The following is a 6,000-nucleotide window of genomic DNA, read 5'->3' on the forward strand; positions in this document are numbered from 1 at the left end:
GTTTGTGGAAACTTGTTATTTTGATACTTGGCGGGTTTTGGGTTGGTTAATGATTTAACCATGTTTAAGGCTTGTAAATGGTGTATAATTACTAGTGTTAGTGATTATGGAAGTGTTGGAACCACTTTGGGTGTATTTGGGTTGACTAATTTTGAAATGGGTCAAAATTTAGGTTTAGGTGTCAATTTGGACAAGATTGGTGTTTAACACTTATGATTGGGTTTAATTGGCGTATTAGGACCATTCTCACTTGTGTTAGTGATTATTGGTTAGTTTGGGCGCGGTTTGAGCTTGGAAGTGCAATTGGGTCGAAATTGCACTAGTTGTCGATTTGGGTTGGTTTGTAAATCCACCCTAATTGTGTTATTTGTTATATGATAATGGAATAGGTACGTTCCATTGGTGTTTGCAGATTTTGATTTGGCATCCATCAAGACTTCAAGGTGAGTGTTAATATACTATGTGCAAATGTATGTATAGGATGGGTGCGGGTCGAGTGAAGTGATTCTCGGCTATAGAGTTCACTTCACATATAGGTGGATTTGATGGACTTGTGTATAGGTCCAATGGGCACGGTTGTGCGTCTTGGTTGACCACCTTTGGCGAGGTGCATACTTTGTGTGTACGTTATCACATGGACTTGTGATATGGAGTTATATAATCCCTATGAAGTGGGATTGGTATTGAGTTGCGGTTGAGTAACCCCGATGATGTGGGTTTTGATATTGGGAAGTGAATCACGTGTGGATGCGGATTCACGATGACGCGTGTGGTTTCGGTCATCTTATTGAGGTAGTGATCTCGTGTGGTTGCGGATTTACTAAGGCTCGTGTAGTTCGGCCAACCTCGATGTTGTTGTGGTAATGAAGATAGTAGTCTCGCGTGGATGCGGATTTACTAAGGCTCGTGTAGTTCGGCCAATCTTCATTTTGGTAACTGATTTTTGGTATTGGGTTAAGGGGTTAACCTTGGGCGGTTTACGCTTTTGATTATATATATATATATATATATATATATATATATATATATATATATATATATATATATATATATATTGATGTATTGTTGTGTTGTAGCTAACCCTCCGGGTGTAGCTTATTGGCGTTGTACACATCATCGTTGGTGTACTTATATTGTTGATGTTATTAGCTTGTTGTATATCGATCGTATGGTATGCTTAGATTAGCTTGCCTTTATGCTTGGATGCTTCGGTATGTGCTATTTGTTTATTATCGTGTGGCGTGTCCATTTTATGCATATATACGTATGTAGTATACTTTCACTCACTAAGCGTTAGCTTACCCTCTCGTTGTTTACATTTTTATAGATTCGCATGGAGGCGGTGGCTCGTGGTAAGCGTAGCGACTAGTGGACTCGCGTAGTTTGCTTTAGAAGATGTGCTTTTGGATTTATTAGGATTGGGTAGCGTATCCCCAATCACCATGCTCGGTTTTGTTGGAAATTAAATTAGTCGGGTCGTGTATGCCCGTTTGGATATTTAACTCATGTATTAAATGTTTTAAAGTTTATTAAACTTACTATTGTATTAAAGATGGTTTTGGAAACATAATTGATACCAGAATGCTAACGATATTATTGTATTATAAAGAAAAAAATTATGGGCCGGTTTAAATACGGGTTGGGTTGTTTCAACACAATATTGATGGAATTCAACATAATAACAAGTTTCTTGATGTTAGTAGAATCATAAAACCCATTCATGTAAAGTTGTAACAAGCGGAAGCATGATTAACAAGAAAACAAGTTTATATGTAAAACCATTTATTATTTGAATTCCATAAATGCATCAAGTCATGAAAATATGCTTACAAATAATAACAAGGAAGTAAGAATGTATTTACCTCCTCAAGTCAATTGAGGGTGTGTATGAAGAACAAAGTGATGAAGAATGTGTAAAAGCCCAAGCTTTTGATGCACCAACACTACCCTTAATGTAGTTAGGCTTTAGAACCTTAATGAGTTAGCAAACCAAGCTTGAAACCCACTTGTATCTTCTACTAAAACCCGGACAGCAGCTGCCCAAAAGATGATGACGAATGAAGTCTCAAAATGATGAAACCTCAAGGAGAAATACCCCAAACTTGTGCACCAACACCGTTGCTTTTGGTTAGGATTTATTAGACACTTGAATGAACTTGCAAAAACCAAACTTTGAACCTCTTTTCTCCTCCCAAAGGCCACGGCCTAACAGCAGTTTTGAGAGAGTTTTTGGTGCAGTTTTTTTGATGTATTTTGCATATAATGTGTTCCAAGAAGTCAAGGAACATGTATATGGATTAAAGGAAAAGTGTGACCAACTAGATGGAATCTCTAGCATGTGTGTTAAGACTCCAAGGCCACTTCCAACTTTTATAAAAAAAAAAAATGGTTTTATAAAATTTGGAAGTGGCCTTGGAGTCTTAACACACATGCTAGAGATTCCATCTAGTTGGTCACACTTTTCCTTTAATCCATATAAATACATGTTCCTTGACTTCTTGGAACACATTATATGCAAAATACATCAAAAAAACTGCACCAAAAACTCTCTCAAAACTGCTGTTAGGCCGTGGCCTTTGGGAGCAGAAAAGAGGTTCAAAGATTGGTTTTTGCAAGTTCATTCAAGTGTCTAATAAATCCTAACCAAAAGCAACGGTGTTGGTGCACAAGTTTGGGGTATTTCTCCTTGAGGTTTCATCATTTTGAGACTTCATTCGTCATCATCTTTTGGGCAGCTGCTGTCCGGGTTTTAGTAGAAGATACAAGTGGGTTTCAAGCTTGGTTTACTAACTCATTAAGGTTCTAAAGCCTAACTACATTAAGGGTAGTGTTGGTGCATCAAAAGCTTGGGCTTTTACACATTCTTCATCACTTTGTTCTTCATACACACCCTCAATTGACTTGAGGAGGTAAATACATTCTTACTTCCTTGTTATTATTTGTAAGCATATTTTCATGACTTGATGCATTTATGGAATTCAAATAATAAATGGTTTTACATATAAACTTGTTTTCTTGTTAATCATGCTTCCGCTTGTTACAACTTTACATGAATGGGTTTTATGATTCTACTAACATCAAGAAACTTGTTATTATGTTGAATTCCATCAATGGTATCTAGAGCCGAAGTCTATGAAATATGCTTCTTATATATGGTCTTTAAACCCACTATACTTGCATTCTAAGTACATGCATGAAAATGGAATGCAAAAATTTTGGGTTTTGGGTGGGTACCCTATTATGGCTGAATTTGGGAGGGTCCAAATGGTTGTTTTGGGTTTGCAATTTGGTTAATATTTGTTGTTATGTTGTTGTTCACAATCAAGCCTTGACCTTGTGGTTGTATGCATGTGTGTTTGGATGATTATTAATAATTCATTTGGTATGTAATATTAATTCATTCATTTGGTTTGTAATATTATTATTTTGGTGATGTAATTTGTTTTACATTTGGTATGTAAAATAGAATAGGTTGTATTTTCATTTTCTAGATAAAAATGTATTAGGATACATATTTTGTAAAATGAAGATACAAGATGATGAAGACTTGAAGAACACAAGGAACATATGGATGCAAGGTTAAGTGGGAGATTTGAAATCTCCTACTTTGTATTATTACCCCTTAACCCGGTGACATTTGTTTTCGGCTAAACAAATGTCCACCAAAATGGCTAGATTGTGAACATACTTGTTTTGCATATGTGGTTGTTTGTTTGTTTATTGTATTGTATGTTTGGTTGATACAATTAATCACAAGATAACAACAAGCAAAACGACAATTTAATTGGTTAAATTAGACGTATTAATAACATGCAAGATGACAATTTAATTGGTTAAATTAAAAGCAACTAAAGACCTTAATAAATGGTTATTAAGAACAAGAAAAGGATCACATATATATAAAATGGTTTATATCAAGTAATTGGCAAATTACAAGACTTGAAAATGGATTTCAAATAAACCATACACTAAATGCATGTTGGTGTATGGCATAAATATTTTCTCAAACTAGAAATAACGAAAACTTAAAATCCCTTTTAACAACAAGACAAACAAGTTAAATGCCATCCTTTTGTGCAAACACTTAAAAATATTAGAGAACTCTTAATGTGATAAAGGTCACCTAACCGTTATGAGCAAACTAATATGATTGAGGTGAATTTCACACACTTGTGGGATAAAGGTCACCTAACCACTAGTATGTTGAATTTACACGTTAGCACAAGTAGGACGACTTGATTTGGGAATCATGAACTTAGGGTCACCGAAGCATGATGAACAAATAGGCGTTGATGGGATAATATGCCATGCAAAAGGATTGCATGATCCCATAACTTAGAAGTTGCAAAAGGATTGCAATTGTCATATAATGACTACCTAGCTAAATCAAATGACGGGATAAAGGTCACCTAACCGAAATTAGGTTTACCGTTGGATTCTAAAATTTAATAAATATCAATTGGATTTAAAGGGTATTGATTGTTAAATTAAAATCGATACTTAAATGAACTTTGTTAAATTTTGTAGATGGCCGCCAACAACAACAACATGCAAAACGCACCTATTAACTTGAACAACCTATCGTTAAGGTCTCTCCTCGAGAAAGACAAACTCAACCATACGAACTTTATGGATTGGTTCCGCAATCTTAGGATTGTCCTCAAACTTGAGGATAAGGCGTATGTGTTGGAAGACCCCATTCCCGATCAACCTGACGAGGATGATACGGAAGGCATGGCTTATTGGAATAAGTATTGCGCCGATTCGGTGCAAGTCGCTTGCCTAATGCTTGGGACTATGATACCCGAACTCCAAAAGGATTTCGAACATCATAGTGCATATGACATGATTACGCAAATGAAGGAGATGTTCCTTCAACAAGCACGTGTCGAGCGCTTCGAAACGGTTCGAGCGTTACATGCATGTCGTATGGATGACACCCAATCCGTATCCTCTTATGTCCTCAAAATGAAAAGCCTTATTGATCGCGCAAACCGTCTTAATCTCAACATATCTAATGAGCTAGCCACTGATCTTATCCTAAACTCCCTGTCAAAGAGGTTTGACCAATTTGTAATTAATTACAATATGAATGGGATGGATAAGACCATTGGTGAACTTCATGGCATGTTAAGGACGGCGGAAACTAGCATGGGTAAGAGGGCTTCACCCGTGCTAATGATCAATGATGGTGGGTCCAAAGGTAACAACACCTCTAAGCCAAAGGCGGCTAAGAGGAAAGGACCTGCCCATCAAGGCAAGGGAAAGGGGAGGATGGTTACCCCAACCAAAAACAAGAACAAGAAGCAAAAGGTTGCCGGACAAGCAAACCCCAAGGAAGACCCGTGCTTCGGTTGCGGTGAAATGGGTCACTGGAAACGCAACTGCTCGGTCTACCTTAAGGAGTTGAAGGAAAAGAGGGATGCAGGGCAAACCTCAGGTAATGTATATATGGTATATATAGAGCTTAGTATTACTTCTTCTAATACATGGGTATTAGACACTGGATGTGGAACTCACATTTGCAATTCTTTGCAGGGGTTCAAAAGAAGTAGCAAGCAAGCGGGAACATCAAGTCTCTTTATGGGTAATGGAGCCAAAGTGCAAGTGAAGGCTCAAGGAGACTTTGTATTAAAGCTTCCAAGTGGTTTGGAACTTATTTTAAACAATGTTTTGTATGCACCGGATTTATGTCGAAACATTATTTCAGTTTCCCGTTTAAAACAATGTGGTTTTTATCTTAATTTTGTTAATGATGATATCCACGTTTATTTAGATAATGTATTCTATTTTAAGGCTTCGCCTTCAAATGGAATTTATGAATTGGTTCATGATGACACATCATCTAGTAGCTCAATATACCATACTAGCACCAAGAAACTCAAAAGGGATTTAAGTGATTCCTACTTATGGCATTGTCGCCTTGGTCACATAAACAAGAACCGAATGCATACACTTCAAAAGAATGGACTTTTGAAATCAAATGAACTAGACTCGTTT

Source organism: Rutidosis leptorrhynchoides, chromosome 5, assembly GCF_046630445.1.
Source record: "Rutidosis leptorrhynchoides isolate AG116_Rl617_1_P2 chromosome 5, CSIRO_AGI_Rlap_v1, whole genome shotgun sequence".
NCBI classification, from domain to species: domain Eukaryota; kingdom Viridiplantae; phylum Streptophyta; class Magnoliopsida; order Asterales; family Asteraceae; genus Rutidosis; species Rutidosis leptorrhynchoides.